The sequence below is a fragment of the Brachyhypopomus gauderio genome, chromosome 1, assembly GCF_052324685.1.
Source record: "Brachyhypopomus gauderio isolate BG-103 chromosome 1, BGAUD_0.2, whole genome shotgun sequence".
In the NCBI taxonomy this organism is placed as follows: domain Eukaryota; kingdom Metazoa; phylum Chordata; class Actinopteri; order Gymnotiformes; family Hypopomidae; genus Brachyhypopomus; species Brachyhypopomus gauderio.
The window spans coordinates 52,372,336-52,394,673 of record NC_135211.1 but is presented as its reverse complement, the minus strand read 5'-3'; positions in this window follow the sequence as shown (position 1 = coordinate 52,394,673).

The following is a 22,338-nucleotide window of genomic DNA, read 5'->3' as shown; positions in this document are numbered from 1 at the left end:
AAAAAGTGAATTCTGTCAAATAATTTCGACTATATGTATAAATAATTAACTTCATTAAGTTTAACTTAAATACCAGGGAAATACTGTATATATTGTCTATTTAAATATTGTATATTTAGTGTAATAGTGCACTTTATCAGTGTCACTCATTAAAATCTGCTTAGAAAGAAAGCGTTGTAACCCCCCAAGTTTTTTGGATGGAATATCGTGATAAAAAATCGAAATCATGATTTGATGCAAAAAAATCGTGCTAAATTTTTTTTCCCATATCGCCCACACCTACACCTACATAATGACCCAACAATGACATAATGATCTAACACCTACATAATGACCCAACAACTACATAATGACCCAATACCTACATATCAACCCAACAACTACATAACGATCTAACACCTACATAATGACCCAAGAATTACATAATGATCTAACACCTACATAATGACCCAACACCTACATAATGACCCAACAATTACATAATGATCTAACATCTACATATCAACACAACTGCATAATGATCTAACACCTAAATAATGACCCAACAATTACATAATGATCTAACACCTACATATCAACTCAACAATTACACAATGACTCAACACCTACATAAACGACAACACCTAAACAAAAACGATTACCTTTATATTAACTGAACACCTATGTAGCCTATATAATGCATAATGTTGGGTCATTACGTTTACATAACAAACACACATCGTTTCTAATGTTCAGATGACAGATATCTGTTTTTTGGTGATGCTAAACATGAATTTGGAGAACACTTCATTCTGCTGAACTCTAGTGCAACTGTGGCACATGGATACATCTCTGCAGCCTGATGAAACTGGGCTCAAGCTGGGTCTGACTCTTGGTGTTAAAACACTCCCCAGTATGAGCTGCAGCCACCACAACAGCAGGACGTTGTGTATCTCCTCCCAGGGTTGCTGTCCCCACCTGATCTGAGACCTGTCACTCAGCCCACATTAAGACAGAAGGGCCTCTCTTTGGCACTGTTGCATAAACCAGCCCTGGTAGTCAAGACTTGTGTCTGTGGTTCATGGTTATGGTACTAGTGTTTATATCCTCTCGGCCTTCTGAGTATAGCCTCAAAGCTATGCAGGTTCTGGTAAAGGAAGTGGTGCATTTGAATGCACGTTTGAGTGTATTTGAGTGCACATTTGAGTGCGCTTTTAGACATACCAAGGTCTTCATCTGTGTCTGCCGTTTTCAAACGAACCATTCAAACCACTGAATGGGATCTTGTCAAGCCTTCAGTGATGAACAGAATCTACCGCTGGGACAGAATCTTCAGAGGGAGGTCTCCCTTCTCCTGCACAAAGTACCAAGGCCTGAGATGCTCTTTCATAACAACCCTGTAGCACACTGTATGACAGTGAAGAAGAAGAAATGTTCAGATAATCACATCAAAAAGACAAAAAAAAGAGCTCTCTTCTGCTCATCTCTTTCCCCGTCCTGGTTTATGACGTGTGTGTGTGTGTGTGTGTGTGTGTGTGTGTGTGTGTGTGTGTGTGTGTGTGTGTGTGTGTGTGTGTGTGTGTGTGTGTGTGTGTGTGTGTGTGTGTGTGTGTGTGTGTGTTTACTGGAATATCCCAGGGAACTGAAATTAATTCAAGTTTATTTTACTGCTTTTCTACACACCAACCATCTCATCCATTACATTACTATATTACTACATTTCATACACCTGTCTGTAATGTCTATCCTGATCTTAATATAAGAATTAAAACATATGAATATGATGAAGAAGAGTGATGTCACCATCATTCAAACCCCAGTGACAAATCTACACAACCTCTTTGTTACTATAGCAACAAGCCCATTGGCTAATAGAATATAGTTAGGTGGAGTTCAATGTAGCAAGGCGCCATCTGAAGAGTTAGAGTTAGGTTAGGTTTAGGGTCAGTGTTAGGGTTAGGTTAGGGTCAGGGTTAGATGTAATAGTGACACTACATCAGATGTAGTGTAATATGTGACACTGCATCACCAATGAGCCACAGGTGAGTCAGAATAATATCCTGCAGTGGTGATTTAGTTATGTGGTGATCTGGGCATTCTGGGAACTGTAGTCGCCTGCAGTATGCTGTAGCTCCGAGAACCATACCACAAACGGTGTTTTAGAAACGTTCACACATTCCTGCACTTCCTGACTGTTCTTCACTCCGTTCCTCCACAATTCTCCCTCTCGGGGTGCCATGTGCCTTCTGTCTGCAACTCCTTCACCAGACCCAGCTTGGGATTGTTTGAACTAGCCGATGCTCTGCCATGGGAACACTCTCCCCCTGCTCCTCCAGCAGGGAGGTGAACCTGGTGACTTACACACTTAAATGAAAGTGAGAGATGTGCCAGTCGTTCTCTGGTTGATTGTATTTTCCTCCTCTTTGATCTTTCTTCTGTCCCTGATCGGTTTTCTCGTACTTAGTCACTTTCACAGGAGCACAGACTGAGGCTCAATGCCCAAAGCTCAAAGAAAAAGAATAAGAAAACTTAGATTACAGCACCGAGATTACAGCACTGAGATTACAGCACCGAGATTACAAAACCAATACAGCGTCAAGATAAATAAATAAATATTCATTCAACATTCATTTTCATATATGTATGAAATCATGTTCATATCAAGCTTCACTTCCCTGATGAAGTCAGCCAATCACTGCCTTTAATAGGAGCATGTGAGTGTACACACTGAACTGTGGGTGGAGCTACACTATCCTCCCCCTCTCCTCTCTCCTCCCTCCTCCCCCTCTCCCATCTCCAACACTGTAGAGGCCAGAACAGGGCATGGTTAAACAGCCCTTGTCTGCATCCTCTGTGATTCAAGCTAAAATAGGCCTTTAGATTTATCCCTGGAAGTATAATATGAGATGTCAAAAGGTCAGAATCATGTGGTCTGTGGAACAGGACAAAATGTGAAGGACATGCAAGAAGATGAAGGAAGAGAAGAGAAAAGAGCCAGACAGTCGGGCAATCAGACACAAGCACATCCACAAACGTGTCCGATCAAAGAAACATTTCAATGTCACTCCACGCAAGTGAAAAACAGGAGAGAAAACGTCTAGACCGTGATGACCACGCATTTAGAAACAGGGAGATTCAGATACAAGAAATAGAGAGAGAGGGGTAGGGAGAAGAGGGAAAGAAAGAGAAAGAGAACAAGAGAGGAGTGAGAGAGGGAGGAAAGGAGAGTGAGATGGAAAGGGAGAGAGGGAGAGAGAGGGAAGGAGAAAGAGGGGGAGAGGGAGAAGGAAGGAGAAATAGGGAGAGAGAGAAGAAGGGGGAGAGAGGGAGAGAAAGAGAGAGAAGAAGGGGGAGAGAGGGAGAGAGAGAGAAAGGAAAAAAGGGAGGAGGTAGAAAACAAACAGAAGAAGAAAGAAGGTGCCAGTCAAGGGTGTGTATGAAGTGGTAATGGTTTGCAGATTGCTGTGCTGTAACCAGTCGTCACTGGGTAATTGCAGTTGAGGTATATAACAGTTCTGAAACGGAGGTGCACACACACACGCACACCCACACACCACACCCACACACCACACACACACACACACACACACACACACACACACACACACACACACACACACACACACACACACACACACTTGATTCCATCACTCAGCTCTGAAATGGCTGCCACATTACCCCGTGGTACAGAGAGGCCAGCAATCTTTAGCATTTCAGCTGCAGGGCCTCTTTCCTCCTGGACTGCCAAGAAAACCAGCTGTGAAAGCAAAATGGTCGCCCTGTTGCGTGATGCTTTTCTGAGGCGATATTTCCCCAAGACGTACACACGTACGGCGATACCGTAAATTATCGCCTCACTTTGCTTTCTGAGAAGTGGGCATTAAGTAGCTCACTGTCTGTTATGAAGACATAAACGCACCATGAAGATGGAGGGACAAATTAAACTGACAAAAATGGAAAAACATGCTGAGAGAATGTCTGAGATGGATAAATGTCTCTCTCTCTCTCTTTCTCTCTCTCTCTCTCTCTCTCTCTCTCTCTCTCTCTCTCTCTCACCTTCCTTCCTGATGTCTCCTCAGTCTCTGCAAACTGGCAGAGGGTTGCCAGGCGACAGGGTTGCCTGGGAGCAAAGCTCTGATGAACAGTCACAGCACTGTGCCACAGAGCCCTACCAGCATGCGGCTCTCACACTGCTCTCAGTTTCACCACAGCCCAGCTCAAAGCAGGCAACACCGCAACGGCACTGAAACAAAATGGCACCCGTTAGGGCTCACTGTTGTTCTGTACCTGAGGACGGCAACTAAACAAGCCACTCAAATAAGAGCAAAGGAGAGAGACATGGAAGCAAGAGAGAGAGAGAGAGAGAGAGAGAGAGAGAGAGAGAGAGAGAGAAGGAAAAGAGGGCAAATTATTAAGAGCCCTCCATCTACTAATAAAACATGCAAACCACAAACAAAATACAGTACACACACATACACATGGAAACATACACACTCACATCCAGCAAACCAAATTCATCTCAAGAGTTTCTGCTGTTGGAATCAGTATAGGTGTGTAAGTGCATACGAATAGGCAAAACACAAGCACTTTTCAGACCAAGCGTGTCAACCTCCTGCCTTTATATTTCACCATATGAAAAATGCAAAGATATAAACAGCACATAAATAAAACTGTAGCAATAAACAACTGCGTGTTCAACCCCCTCTCCCTACATTTATACTGACTGACAACATATTCTGTTCAGTCTCCTGACAAATCTCATCCGTCAATACTAAATGGAAGCCCCCACCCCATATTAATATATATTTATAAACATCTTAATAAATATTTCATCTTATTTTCTGAGTCCTTACATTTGCAGAAGTGCCATTGTGAATGTGCCTTTCACATTGACACAGCCACATCATACATGCTGCACGTGAGACTACAAGACTAGTTTGATCGATGTGTTCCATTGACATTCATATTCATTCCATACATCAGTCACTGAGTCAAACACATAGACTGGTTGAACAGTTATGGTTAACAGGAATTTTTCTAACATATTCTCATTATCTCTCTCTCTCTCTCTCTCTTTCTCTCTCTCTAATCCCTCACCTCCCCCCCCCCCCACCCAAGGACCACAAACAGCACCTCTCAGCTGTGACGTATGCCTCACCATGGACAGCACCGTCAGCTGTGACTTCCACTTCAGCACTATCAGCTGTGACTTCTGTTTCAGCACCATGGACAGCGCCATCGGCCGTGACTTCTGCTTCAGCACCATGGACAGCGCCATCCGCTGTGACTTCTGCCTTGGGACCAGCACATTACCTTGACTGTGAAACCAGTGATTGTGACACCAAAATAAATATTCACTGCAATATGTCAATAAGACGTCGCCCTTATTCTCTCATTTCCAGGAAGAGCTTCATTACACTTTCTTCTCTGCGCGGAGACGTTTCAAACCTAAAGAAATGACAGACAAATCAAGAGACGTGGCGTGGTGTGCAGAGACCGCCCACAGACACATGCGACCGTAATCCGGCGCTACAGAGCTCGTGCCTGTCATGCTGACAAACCAGCGACGTGTGAAAATGCCAGTGTCAAAGTGATGTCCTCATCCTCAGCTCAGACAAACAGCAGGCTCCCTATCAGTACTGTCGACCCTCGGATTAAAACCTTCCCTCGTTATTTAGAGACACAAGCCTCACGAACTACAAAAAGCTGTTTTTGAGTGTCCATTCCATACTAATGCAGCGTCCAATCATGTGTAAAAGGGTGTAATTAAAGTCATTTCATTACAAGATCACAGTCATAAACTTAATAATGTTGTGTTGGACATACATGCAGGGGGATGAAGACAAACCCCACAACTAATATGACCCACTGGAACACGCCCATAATAAAATGACCCACTGGAACAGGCCCATAATAAAATGACCCACTGGAACAGGCCCATGATAATATGACCCACTGGAACACGCCCATAATAATATGACCCACTGGAACACGCCCATAATAATATGACCCACTGGAACACGCCCATAATAATATGACCCACTGGAACACGCCCATAATAATATGACCCACTGGAACACGCCCATAATAATATGACCCACTGGAACACGCCCATAATAAAATGACCCACTGGAACACGCCCATAATAATATGACCCACTGGAACACGCCCATAATAAAATGACCCACTGGAACACGCCCATAATAAAATGACCCACTGGAACACACCCATAATAATATGACCCACTGGAACATGCCCATAATAATATGACCCACTGGATCACGCCCATAATTATATGACCCACTGGATCACGCCCATAATAATATGACCCACTGGATCACGCCCATAATAAAATGACCTACTGGAACACATCCATAATAATATGACCCACTGGAAAACGCCCATAATAATATGACCCACTGGAACACGCCCATAATAATATGACCCACTGGAACACGCCCATAATAAAATGACCCACTGGAACATGCCCATAATAATATGACCCACTGGAACACGCCCATAATAAAATGACCCACTGGAACAGGCCCATAATAAAATGACCCACTGGAACAGGCCCATAATATGACCCACTGGAACACGCACATAATATGACCCACTGGAACACGCCCATAATAAAATGACCCACTGGAACAGGCCCATAATAAAATGACCCACTGGAACAGGCCCATAATATGACCCACTGGAACACGCCCATAATAATATGACCCACTGGAACACGCCCATAATAATATGACCCACTGGAACACGCCCATAATAAAATGACCCACTGGAACACGCCCATAATAAAATGACCCACTGGAACACGCCCATAATAAAATGACACACTGGAACAGGCCCATAATATGACCCACTGGAACACGCCCATAATAATATGACCCACTGGAACACGCCCATAATAATATGACTCACTGGAACACGCCCATAATAAAATGACCCACTGGAACACGCCCATAATATGACCCACTGGAACACGCCCATAATAAAATGACCCACTGGAACAGGCCCATAATAAAATGACCCACTGGAACAGGCCCATGATAATATGACCCACTGGAACACGCCCATAATAATATGACCCACTGGAACACGCCCATAATAATATGACCCACTGGAACACGCCCATAATAAAATGACCCACTGGAACACGCCCATAATAATATGACCCACTGGAACACGCCCATAATAAAATGACCCACTGGAACACGCCCATAATAAAATGACCCACTGGAACACGCCCATAATAATATGACCCACTGGAACATGCCCATAATAATATGACCCACTGGATCACGCCCATAATTATATGACCCACTGGATCACGCCCATAATAATATGACCCACTGGATCACGCCCATAATAAAATGACCTACTGGAACACATCCATAATAATATGACCCACTGGAAAACGCCCATAATAATATGACCCACTGGAACACGCCCATAATAATATGACCCACTGGAACACGCCCATAATAAAATGACCCACTGGAACAGGCCCATAATAAAATGACCCACTGGAACAGGCCCATAATATGACCCACTGGAACACGCACATAATATGACCCACTGGAACACGCCCATAATAAAATGACCCACTGGAACAGGCCCATAATAAAATGACCCACTGGAACAGGCCCATAATATGACCCACTGGAACACGCCCATAATAATATGACCCACTGGAACACGCCCATAATAATATGACCCACTGGAACACGCCCATAATAAAATGACCCACTGGAACACGCCCATAATAAAATGACCCACTGGAACACGCCCATAATAAAATGACACACTGGAACAGGCCCATAATATGACCCACTGGAACACGCCCATAATAATATGACCCACTGGAACACGCCCATAATAATATGACTCACTGGAACACGCCCATAATAAAATGACCCACTGGAACACGCCCATAATAAAATGACCCACTGGAACACGCCCATAATAAAATGACACACTGGAACACGCCCATAATAAACTGACCCACTGGAACACGCCCATAATAATATGACCCACTGGAACACACCCATAATAAAATGACCCACTGGAACACGCCCATAATAAAATGACCCACTGGAACATGCCCATAATAATATGACCCACTGGAACACGCCCATAATAAAATGACCCACTGGAACACGCCCATATTAAAATGACCCACTGGAACACGCCCATAATAAACTGACCCACTGGAACACGCCCATAATAAAATGACCCACTGGAACACGCCCATAATAAAATGACCCACTGGAACACGCCCATAATAAAATGGCCCACTGGAACACGCCCATAATAATATGACCCACTGGAACACGCCCATAATAATATGACCCACTGGATCACGCCCATAATAAAATGACCTACTGGAACACATCCATAATAATATGACCCACTGGAACACGCCCATAATAATATGACCCACTGGAACACGCCCATAATAAAATGACCCACTGGAACACGCCCATAATAAAATGATCCACTGGAACAGGCCCATAATAAAATGACCCACTGGAACAGGCCCATAATATGACCCACTGGAACACACCCATAATAATATGACCCACTGGAACACGCCCATAATAATATGACCCACTGGAACACGCCTATAATAATATGACCCACTGGAACACGCCCATAATAATATGACCCACTGGAACACGCCCATAATAAAATGACCCACTGGAAAACGCCCTTAATAAAATGACCCACTGGAACACGCCCATAATAAAATGACCCACTGGAACACGCCCATAATAAACTGACCCACTGGAACACGCCCATAATAAACTGACCCACTGGAACACGCCCATATTAAAATGTCCCACTGGAACACGCCCATAATAATATGACCCACTGGAACACGTCCATAATAAAATGACCCACTGGAACACGCCCATAATAAAATGATCCACTGGAACACGCCCATAATAAAATGGCCCACTGGAACACGCCCATAATAATATGACCCACTGGAACATGCCCATAATAATATGACCCACTGGATCACGCCCATAATTATATGACCCACTGGATCACGCCCATAATAATATGACCCACTGGATCACGCCCATAATAAAATGACCTACTGGAACACATCCATAATAATATGACCCACTGGAACACGCCCATAATAATATGACCCACTGGAACACGCCCATAATAATATGACCCACTGGAACACGCCCATAATAAACTGACCCACTGGAACACGCCCATAATAATATGACCCACTGGAACACGCCCATATTAATATGACCCACTGGAATACACCCACCTAACAAATTTTATTAATTACAGAAAATCTGCCTAAATCCAGCATTGGTCATGTTACTTCGCCTTTATGATTAGTTTCTACAAACAACAGAGTATTGCTGCAGAAGCTTTGTTTATGTGTTCTCACCAAGGCATCACAACACCTTCACTTATTAGGGTTGTCTCTTGGCAAGTAAAAACACTGCCCCCATGTGGTTAACTGCTATCACAGTTTAAACGCATGCTATGGGAATACAAGATTTAAGGAAAATATGACACACACACACACACACACATATATATATATATATATATATATATATGATATCTGTATATATGTAGGCTATATATCTAATTCAGTAAATATGTAAATCATTGCTTTAGGGCTGTTACACTGTACAATGTTTCTAAGAGTATTCAAACAAGACAAAATCTCTTATTATCTGAGCTTTGGATTCACCCCCATTTCTACGTTTGACCCAGATCTGAGTTCCCTGTATGAAATGCTTTGGGAGCTACTGTGTATTCTTTGCTGTATGTTTTGTAGGAGATGTGATCCCCAGCTAGAATGATGTAGACACAAGCCCTGCTTTCCCCACACAGCTGTCTGACATCCTCCAGCGTCTCCCCCTCTAACCCTAACCCCTTACCCTAACCCCTTACCCCTAACAACTAACCTCTTACCCCTTACCCTAACCCCTTACCCTAACCCCTAACAACCAACCCCTTACCCTAACCCCTAACCCCTTATCCTAACCCCTAACAACTAACCTCTTACCCCTTACCCTAACCCCAAACAGCTAATCTCTTACCCCTAACCCCTAACCCCATATCCTAACCCCTAACAACTAACCTCTTACCCTAACCCCTTACCCCTAACAACTAATCTCTTACCCCTAAACCCTAACAACTAACCCCTAACAACTAACCTCTTACCCCTAACCCTAACCCCTAACAACTAACCCCTTACCCCTAACCCCTAACCTCTTACCCTTTGGAATAAGGGGTTAGTTGTTTGGGGTAAGGGGTTAGTTGTTAGGGGTAAGGGATAAGGTGTTAGGGTTAAGGGTAAGGGGTTAGTTGTTAGGGGTAAGGTGTAAGAGGTTAGTTGTTAGGGTTAGGGGTAAGGGGTAAGGAGCTAACCCTTTACCCCTAACCCTTAACTCCTTACCAGTAGGAGACCAGTGGAGACTGGGTGGAGAGCAGTGGGAGAGTGAGTGGGGACCAGCAGGAGACACATTCACACACACACACACACACACACACACACACACACACACACACACACACACACACACACACACACACACACACTCACATGAATATCTGCCACAGTATCACTCACACACTGACACACACACACACGCACACGCACACACGCTCACCACAATATCACACACACACTCACACAAACACACACTCACACTCACAAGCTCATTCGTTCTTTCTCTTCTGTTCTCTTCCATGTACGCTGACAGGTGTTAGAGGAGTAAAGTCATCATAATGATATTATTTACTGTCTTAGCACTAAAAGTGTTTACTCCTCTTCTCCGTGAGCCCTGAATGAGCTGAAGGAGTTCTGATTTACTGCAGCCCTGCACATGCTGAGCCAATTTAGAGCTTCCGTCAAGAGGCCATCAATGAACCACTCACAGTCCAACCGCTCACAGTGGAGCCGCCCACAGACCAGCTGCCCCCAGTGGAACCGCACACAGTGGAGCCGCCCACAGGAGATCTGCCCACAGTTGAACCGCCCAGAGGGGATCCGCCCACAGTGGAACCGCCCACATGGTACCACATTCTACTCCTGGGTGGTGAGGCAGCTATGCATTTAGCCCACAGATTGTACAGTGAAAACTTAAGATTGACATTTGATTGCATGTAGGTGTGTTTTGCATCTGTGTGTGTGTGTGTGTGTGTGTGTGTGTGTGTGTGTGTGTGTGTGTGTGTGTGTGTGTGTGTGTGTGTGTGAGATCCCAAACAGATCCCCATAGGTCCAGCATGCTGACCTGGCCTTTGTCTTTTGTGGAGAACAGTGAGCTAATTCAGGTTGTGGTTGTGTGTTAGAATAAGAGGCTATGGAAGAGCGTGCGTGCGTGTGTGTGTTTGAGAGAGAGAGAGAGAGAGAGAGAGAGAGAGAGAGCGCTGGGTGGAGTCTGGGGGATATGTAATTACTCTCAGATTAAGCAGAGAGGCGGTCGACACAGCTCTGACTTTGATGGGATTAAACACTCAATTACCCAGCAAATCTGCCTCTACCATTTTACATACACACACACACACACACACACACACACACACACACACACACACACACACACACACACACACACACACACACACACACACACACACACACACACACACACACACACACACACACACTCCTATCTACAATTTCCCCATCTAAACTTCACAACATGACTCCATTTGAAATGAAGAACGAAAACACACACACACACACACACCAACAGTTCTTCTATCACTTTATCTCAACTTGTCTTTTCTGCTTTTAAACCTGAGATAGGCATCAGGCCACTGCACACCTGTCTAACCACTCCACTCTCCTCTCTGCCAGGGGCGCACCTCCACACCACTGTGTCCTCCTCACCTCCACCTCCACACCACTGTGTCCTCCTCACCTACACCTCCACACCACTGTGTCCTCCTCACCTCCACACCACTGTGTCCTCCTCACCTCCACCTACACACCACTGTGTCCTCCTCACCTCCACACCACTGTGTCCTCCTCTCCTCCACCTCCACACCACCATGTCCTCCCCACCTCCACCTCCACACCACTGTGTCCTCCTCACCTCCACCTACACACCACTGTGTCCTCCTCACCTCCACCTACACACCACTGTGTCCTCCTCTCCTCCACCTCCACACCACTGTGTCCTCCTCACCTCCACCTACACACCACTGTGTCCTCCTCACCTCCACCTACACACCACTGTGTCCTCCCCACCTCCACCTACACACCACTGTGTCCTCCTCACCTCCACCTACACACCGCTGTGTCCTCCTCACCTCCACCTACACACCACTGTGTCCTCCTCACCTACACACCACTGTGTCCTCCTCACCTACACACCGCTGTGTCCTCCTCACCTCCACCTACACACCACTGTGTCCTCCTCACCTCCACCTACACACCACTGTGTCCTCCTCACCTACACACCGCTGTGTCCTCCTCACCTCCACCTACACACCACTGTGTCCTCCTCTCCTCCACCTCCACACCACTGTGTCCTCCTCACCTACACACCGCTGTGTCCTCCTCACCTCCACCTCCACACCACTGTGTCCTCTCCTCACCTCCACCTACACACCACTGTGTCCTCCTCACCTCCACCTACACACCACTGTGTCCTCCTCACCTACACACCGCTGTGTCCTCCTCACCTCCACCTACACACCACTGTGTCCTCCTCACCTACACACCACTGTGTCCTCCTCACCTACACACCGCTGTGTCCTCCTCACCTCCACCTACACACCACTGTGTCCTCCTCACCTACACACCGCTGTGTCCTCCTCACCTCCACCTACACACCACTGTGTCCTCCTCTCCTCCACCTCCACACCACTGTGTCCTCCTCACCTACACACCGCTGTGTCCTCCTCACCTCCACCTACACACCACTGTGTCCTCCTCACCTCCACCTACACACCACTGTGTCCTCCTCACCTACACACCACTGTGTCCTCCTCACCTACACACCACTGTGTCCTCCCCACCTCCACCTACACACCACTGTGTCCTCCTCACCTCCACCTACACACCACTGTGTCCTCCCCACCTCCACCTAAACACCACTGTGTCCTCCTCACCTACACACCGCTGTGTCCTCCTCACCTCCACCTACACACCACTGTGTCCTCCTCACCTACACACCACTGTGTCCTCCTCACCTACACACCGCTGTGTCCTCCTCACCACCACCTACACACCACTGTGTCCTCCTCACCTCCACCTACACACCACTGTGTCCTCCTCACCTACACACCGCTGTGTCCTCCTCACCTCCACCTACACACCACTGTGTCCTCCTCTCCTCCACCTCCACACCACTGTGTCCTCCTCACCTACACACCGCTGTGTCCTCCTCACCTCCACCTCCACACCACTGTGTCCTCTCCTCACCTCCACCTACACACCACTGTGTCCTCCTCACCTCCACCTACACACCACTGTGTCCTCCTCACCTACACACCGCTGTGTCCTCCTCACCTCCACCTACACACCACTGTGTCCTCCTCACCTACACACCACTGTGTCCTCCTCACCTACACACCGCTGTGTCCTCCTCACCTCCACCTACACACCACTGTGTCCTCCTCTCCTCCACCTACACACCACTGTGTCCTCCTCACCTACACACCACTGTGTCCTCCCCACCTCCACCTACACACCACTGTGTCCTCCTCACCTCCACCTACACACCACTGTGTCCTCCCCACCTCCACCTACACACCACCGTGTCCTCCTCACCTCCACCTCCACACCACTGTGTCCTCCTCACCTCCACCTACACACCACTGTGTCCTCCTCACCTCCACCTACACACCACCGTGTCCTCCTCTCCTCCACCTCCACACCACTGTGTCCTCCTCACCTCCACCTACACACCACTGTGTCCTCTCCTCTCCTCCACCTCCACACCACTGTGTCCTCCTCACCTCCACCTAAACACCACTGTGTCCTCTCCTCCACCTCCACACCACTGTGTCCTCCTCACCTCCACCTACACACCACTGTGTCCTCCTCACCTCCACCTAAACACCACTGTGTCCTCCTCACCTACACACCGCTGTGTCCTCCTCACCTCCACCTACACACCACTGTGTCCTCCTCACCTACACACCACTGTGTCCTCCTCACCTACACACCGCTGTGTCCTCCTCACCTCCACCTACACACCACTGTGTCCTCCTCACCTCCACCTACACACCACTGTGTCCTCCTCATCTCCACCTACACACCACTGTGTCCTCCTCACCTACACACCGCTGTGTCCTCCTCACCTCCACCTACACACCACTGTGTCCTCCTCACCTACACACCACTGTGTCCTCCTCACCTACACACCGCTGTGTCCTCCTCACCTACACACCGCTGTGTCCTCCTCACCTCCACCTACACACCACTGTGTCCTCCTCACCTACACACCACTGTGTCCTCCTCACCTCCACCTACACACCACCGTGTCCTCCCCACCTCCACACCACTGTGTCCTCCTCACCTACACACCGCTGTGTCCTCCTCACCTCCACCTACACACCACTGTGTCCTCCTCACCTCCACCTACACACCACTGTGTCCTCCTCACCTACACACCACTGTGTCCTCCTCACCTACACACCACTGTGTCCTCCCCACCTCCACCTACACACCACTGTGTCCTCCTCACCTCCACCTACACACCACTGTGTCCTCCCCACCTCCACCTAAACACCACTGTGTCCTCCTCACCTACACACCGCTGTGTCCTCCTCACCTCCACCTACACACCACTGTGTCCTCCTCACCTCCACACCACTGTGTCCTCCTCACCTACACACCGCTGTGTCCTCCTCACCTCCACCTACACACCACTGTGTCCTCCTCACCTACACACCGCTGTGTCCTCCTCACCTCCACCTACACACCACTGTGTCCTCCTCTCCTCCACCTCCACACCACTGTGTCCTCCTCACCTACACACCGCTGTGTCCTCCTCACCTCCACCTACACACCACTGTGTCCTCCTCACCTCCACCTACACACCACTGTGTCCTCCTCACCTACACACCACTGTGTCCTCCTCACCTACACACCACTGTGTCCTCCCCACCTCCACCTACACACCACTGTGTCCTCCTCACCTCCACCTACACACCACTGTGTCCTCCCCACCTCCACCTAAACACCACTGTGTCCTCCTCACCTACACACCGCTGTGTCCTCCTCACCTCCACCTACACACCACTGTGTCCTCCTCACCTACACACCACTGTGTCCTCCTCACCTACACACCGCTGTGTCCTCCTCACCTCCACCTACACACCACTGTGTCCTCCTCACCTCCACCTACACACCACTGTGTCCTCCTCACCTACACACCGCTGTGTCCTCCTCACCTCCACCTACACACCACTGTGTCCTCCTCTCCTCCACCTCCACACCACTGTGTCCTCCTCACCTACACACCGCTGTGTCCTCCTCACCTCCACCTCCACACCACTGTGTCCTCTCCTCACCTCCACCTACACACCACTGTGTCCTCCTCACCTCCACCTACACACCACTGTGTCCTCCTCACCTACACACCGCTGTGTCCTCCTCACCTCCACCTACACACCACTGTGTCCTCCTCACCTACACACCACTGTGTCCTCCTCACCTACACACCGCTGTGTCCTCCTCACCTCCACCTACACACCACTGTGTCCTCCTCTCCTCCACCTACACACCACTGTGTCCTCCTCACCTACACACCACTGTGTCCTCCCCACCTCCACCTACACACCACTGTGTCCTCCTCACCTCCACCTACACACCACTGTGTCCTCCCCACCTCCACCTACACACCACCGTGTCCTCCTCACCTCCACCTCCACACCACTGTGTCCTCCTCACCTCCACCTACACACCACTGTGTCCTCCTCACCTCCACCTACACACCACCGTGTCCTCCTCTCCTCCACCTCCACACCACTGTGTCCTCCTCACCTCCACCTACACACCACTGTGTCCTCTCCTCTCCTCCACCTCCACACCACTGTGTCCTCCTCACCTCCACCTAAACACCACTGTGTCCTCTCCTCCACCTCCACACCACTGTGTCCTCCTCACCTCCACCTACACACCACTGTGTCCTCCTCACCTCCACCTAAACACCACTGTGTCCTCCTCACCTACACACCGCTGTGTCCTCCTCACCTCCACCTACACACCACTGTGTCCTCCTCACCTACACACCACTGTGTCCTCCTCACCTACACACCGCTGTGTCCTCCTCACCTCCACCTACACACCACTGTGTCCTCCTCACCTCCACCTACACACCACTGTGTCCTCCTCATCTCCACCTACACACCACTGTGTCCTCCTCACCTACACACCGCTGTGTCCTCCTCACCTCCACCTACACACCACTGTGTCCTCCTCACCTACACACCACTGTGTCCTCCTCACCTACACACCGCTGTGTCCTCCTCACCTACACACCGCTGTGTCCTCCTCACCTCCACCTACACACCACTGTGTCCTCCTCACCTACACACCACTGTGTCCTCCTCACCTCCACCTACACACCACCGTGTCCTCCCCACCTCCACACCACTGTGTCCTCCTCACCTACACACCGCTGTGTCCTCCTCACCTCCACCTACACACCACTGTGTCCTCCTCACCTCCACCTACACACCACTGTGTCCTCCTCACCTACACACCACTGTGTCCTCCTCACCTACACACCACTGTGTCCTCCCCACCTCCACCTACACACCACTGTGTCCTCCTCACCTCCACCTACACACCACTGTGTCCTCCCCACCTCCACCTAAACACCACTGTGTCCTCCTCACCTACACACCGCTGTGTCCTCCTCACCTCCACCTACACACCACTGTGTCCTCCTCACCTACACACCACTGTGTCCTCCTCACCTACACACCGCTGTGTCCTCCTCACCTCCACCTACACACCACTGTGTCCTCCTCACCTCCACCTACACACCACTGTGTCCTCCTCACCTACACACCGCTGTGTCCTCCTCACCTCCACCTACACACCACTGTGTCCTCCTCTCCTCCACCTCCACACCACTGTGTCCTCCTCACCTACACACCGCTGTGTCCTCCTCACCTCCACCTCCACACCACTGTGTCCTCTCCTCACCTCCACCTCCACACCACTGTGTCCTCTCCTCACCTCCACCTACACACCACTGTGTCCTCCTCACCTCCACCTACACACCACTGTGTCCTCCTCACCTACACACCGCTGTGTCCTCCTCACCTCCACCTACACACCACTGTCCTCCTCACCTACACACCACTGTGTCCTCCTCACCTACACACCGCTGTGTCCTCCTCACCTCCACCTACACACCACTGTGTCCTCCTCTCCTCCACCTACACACCACTGTGTCCTCCTCACCTACACACCACTGTGTCCTCCCCACCTCCACCTACACACCACTGTGTCCTCCTCACCTCCACCTACACACCACTGTGTCCTCCCCACCTCCACCTACACACCACCGTGTCCTCCTCACCTCCACCTCCACACCACTGTGTCCTCCTCACCTCCACCTACACACCACTGTGTCCTCCTCACCTCCACCTACACACCACCGTGTCCTCCTCTCCTCCACCTCCACACCACTGTGTCCTCCTCACCTCCACCTACACACCACTGTGTCCTCTCCTCTCCTCCACCTCCACACCACTGTGTCCTCCTCACCTCCACCTAAACACCACTGTGTCCTCTCCTCCACCTCCACACCACTGTGTCCTCCTCAACTCCACCTACACACCACTGTGTCCTTCTCACCTCCACCTAAACACCACTGTGTCCTCCTCACCTACACACCGCTGTGTCCTCCTCACCTCCACCTACACACCACTGTGTCCTCCTCACCTACACACCACTGTGTCCTCCTCACCTACACACCGCTGTGTCCTCCTCACCTCCACCTACACACCACTGTGTCCTCCTCACCTCCACCTACACACCACTGTGTCCTCCTCATCTCCACCTACACACCACTGTGTCCTCCTCACCTACACACCGCTGTGTCCTCCTCACCTCCACCTACACACCACTGTGTCCTCCTCACCTACACACCACTGTGTCCTCCTCACCTACACACCGCTGTGTCCTCCTCACCTCCACCTACACACCACTGTGTCCTCCCCACCTCCACCTACACACCACTGTGTCCTCCCCACCTCCACCTACACACCACTGTGTCCTCCTCACCTCCACCTACACACCACTGTGTCCTCCCCACCTCCACCTACACACCACTGTGTCCTCCTTACCTCCACCTGCACACCACTGTGTCCTCCCCACCTCCACCTACACACCACTGTGTCCTCCTCACCTCCACCTACACACCAGTGTCCTCCTCACCTCCACCTACACACCACTGTGTCCTCCTCACCTCCACCTACACACCACTGTGTCCTCACCTCCACCTACACACCACTGTGTCCTCCTCACCTACACACCACTGTGTCCTCCTCACCTCCACCTACACACCAGTGTCCTCCTCACCTCCACCTACACACCACTGTGTCCTCCTCACCTCCACCTACACACCACTGTGTCCTCCTCACCTCCACCTACACACCACTGTGTCCTCACCTCCACCTACACACCACTGTGTCCTCCTCACCTACACACCACTGTGTCCTCCCCACCTCCACCTACACACCACCGTGTCCTCTCCTCACCTCCACCTACACACCACTGTGTCCTCTCCTCCACCTACACACCACTGTGTCCTCCTCACCTCCACCTACACACCACTGTGTCCTCCTCACCTCCACCTACACACCACTGTGTCCTCCCCACCTCCACCTAAACACCACTGTGTCCTCTCCTCCACCTCCACACCACCGTGTCCTCTCCTCACCTCCACCTACACACCACTGTGTCCTCCTCACCTCCACCTACACACCACTGTGTCCTCCCCACCTCCACCTACACACCACTGTGTCCTCCTCACCTCCACCTACACACCACTGTGTCCTCCTCACCTCCACCTCCACACCACTGTGTCCTCTCCTCTCCTCCACCTCACAGCCTGGAGGTCCCTCAGGCAACAGCTAGAAGATATTTAACCCCTAATTCAGTGTGTTCAAACAGCAGACGCTTTTGACAGCACTGTAGCATCGGAGGGGGAGATGGACAGAGCGTAAGAGACACTGAGCAGAGAGAGAGAGAGAGAAAGAGAGAGAGAGGGAGACGGGAGTACAAGTGGGTGGTGGTGGAAACAGGGTGCTGTAGTCAAGGGAATGATGATTGACAGCTGGTCTGAAGGGCAGTTGTTCTGAAAAGGTCACGTGCCACGTGACCTTTGCTAGACCGTCATTACTGTGTGCGTCATGACTCTGCAAGTGTGTAACACATGTTAGCACACGTCTCTTATAGTCACGTGGCACGTCTTCAACGTTAATAAAGCCTAGTCATCCTTTTGCTTGTGAAAAAACTATAGTTTTAAAACAAACAAAACAGAAGTATGAATTAATTGTCTTCCTTGTTCTCAAATGTGGAAGTTCAGTTGATTTTCAGCAATTGCATGATGTTCAAATGAAAAATTTAAACATAATATAAATGCAAGAGGGAACACATAGTCCACTAGCCATAACCAGCCCCACAGTCCTGCTCTAAACAACATGTCAGTGTGTTAACATTTACAGTGGCATGTATTTCACCTGATATTTTGAAGCAGAGTGGACGTGTCCGTTCTTTTACTCCTGATCCCCGGTGTCAACCGGCGGTGCACGTTTGAATGGTCAGTCGTATAAGGACCAAATCTAACGATCTGTACGGTTACACCGCGCGAGTGCGATCGATCCCACTGACGTGGGTGCAAACAGTGCGCGTGAAAAGCGAGAGTTCACAAAGCAGGTGTAGATGGAGCGACAGACAGGAGCGTCCGTGGGGGGCGCGTTTATTCCACAACACCCGCAACGTGCCATTCCGGCCGTAGCGATCGCCTTCGTAAAGTGTGAGCACATAAAAGGCTTCGGCCATAAACGACTGATGATTTAAATGTGCAGTTTGAGTTGACAGCAACCCCCCCCCCCCCTCCTTGAGTGGTACTGTTCCTGAAAAACGCTCAAATAATACCCTGCAATTAAGACACGGTAAAACTCCTGAAGTTAACCACTGCAAATGCTGTACAGATGGATACGACTAAAATACTTGGAATAAAAACTAGGAACGTAATTATACGGGCCCTCGTTACTGTAACCCACACTCTGCCCTAGAAAACTGAAGAGGAAAAGATATTCAACACGAGTGACTCATCTCAACTCACACATTCAGAATTTCGTACATTTACATCCCGTTCATATCGCATTTAACATTTACCCCGTGGATTAAATCGATTTCATTCTATGACTGTTCACAGATCAAATATCAGCATGTTGGACACACAAACCTATTATTACTGTTTACAGCACTTAATTGGAATTGCGCGTGACTGTCCTACGTGCACGTGTGCGCAAGTCCGCCATGTGGTTCCGTTGGACGGAACACCTCCGTTTAATAATACACGGTGCGTGTTTCAGAGGTTGAAACTTGGGCTTTGAAGTCGTGTCAGCTATCTGCTCCAGCGCATGCATTATTAATGAGTCTGATCATCCCACTGAAGCACGCGGGCAGCATCACCCTAATGTCCTAATGGCCTTACCGCGGGAGCGCGCAGCGCGGCCACATTACGCTGCGCCATAACCACTTACGTCCCATTAAGGGAGAAGGAGAAAGACACACAAAAGAGGGATACCAGAAGAAGAAGAAACGGAACCGAGACCGGAACCGAGACACAAATGTCAGGTAATTATCGTCAGCTGCTGATGTGACTGGGTCATTAAATCGACGAGGGAACCATAGCAACGTCCCCAGTCTCATGAAGAGAAGTACTAGATGAGATGTTTTTGAGCTGGGGGGGTTTATTATTAATCCCTTTATGTTTAAGTGTCTTATGTTAGCTTTTATATATAGATATAATAAAATTCTCCTTATTGTTGTTGTTCGCGTGTCAGTCTCGTGTCAGGTGAGGCGCACGAGGACACGTTAGCCAGGAAGCGCAGCACGTGCCTCCCCACGGGCGGGGGGTGACGGGGTTTGTAGTTTAATGACACTCTGGACATGTGTAGCCTAGGACTAAACTCAACGAGTCTGCACACTGGACACACAGGAACTACATCCATTACCCCACTGCACAGGAGGTCTGCACACTCTCGTCTCAGTATCCCTGAATATTACAGATCAATGTCAGCCTGGCTTATCAGTGGGGGAGATGGACTAAAACCTCATACTGTCACAGTGGAAAACCCCTTTAGAATAATACTAAAAACCCTTAGATTAATACTACAATCTCTTTAGATTAATAATAAAAATGTCTTTAGAATAATACTAAAACCCCTTAGATTAATACTAAAATCCTTTAGATTAATACAAAAATGTCTTTAGATTAATTCTAAAATCCCTTTAGATAAATACTAAAACCCCTCCGATTAATGCTAAAATCCCTTACATTAGGACAAATTAAGAAACCCGTTACGGCCAGACAATATCCCTGATGAGCCCACACTAGCACACATTGGGAGGATTTTGTGCTACGACCAGGCACAGCTAAACCAGCTTCTTGCCGCAAGATTAACCGCTTGGTGGCATTCACATGATCTGGGTGTGTGACCACTTACGTCAACATTATGTTCCAACACATTCGTATGCCCAGGGTATCACTAACCAAGGAAGGGTGATATCACAGAATGAGATCTTTAAGAGAAGTCTTAGCTCAAGGTGGTAAATGAGCTAACGTGTAAATTCAGAGCTTTTGAGTTCAGTAGACGGTCACATGGAAGGCTGTACTGGTCTGTCTGAAGACCATCAGACTCTGGTGTGTACAGTCTGAAGACCATCGGACTCTGGTGTGTACAGTCTGAAGACCGTCGGACTCTGGTGTGTACAGTCTGAAGACCGTCGGACTCTGGTGTGTACAGTCTGAAGACTGTCAGACTCTGGTGTATACAGTCTGAAGACCGTCAGACTCTGGTGTGTACAGTCTGAAGACCGTCAGACTCTGGTGTGTACAGTCTGAAGACCGTCAGACTCTGGTGTATACAGTCTGAAGACTGTCAGACTCTGGTGTGTACAGTCTGAAGACTGTCAGACTCTGGTGTATACAGTCTGAAGACCGTCAGACTCTGGTGTATACAGTCTGAAGACTGCCAGACTCTGGTATGTACAGTCTGAAGATTGTCAGACTCTGGTGTGTACAGTCTGAAGACCGTCAGACTCTGGTGTATACAGTCTGAAGACCGTCAGACTCTGGTGTGTACAGTCTG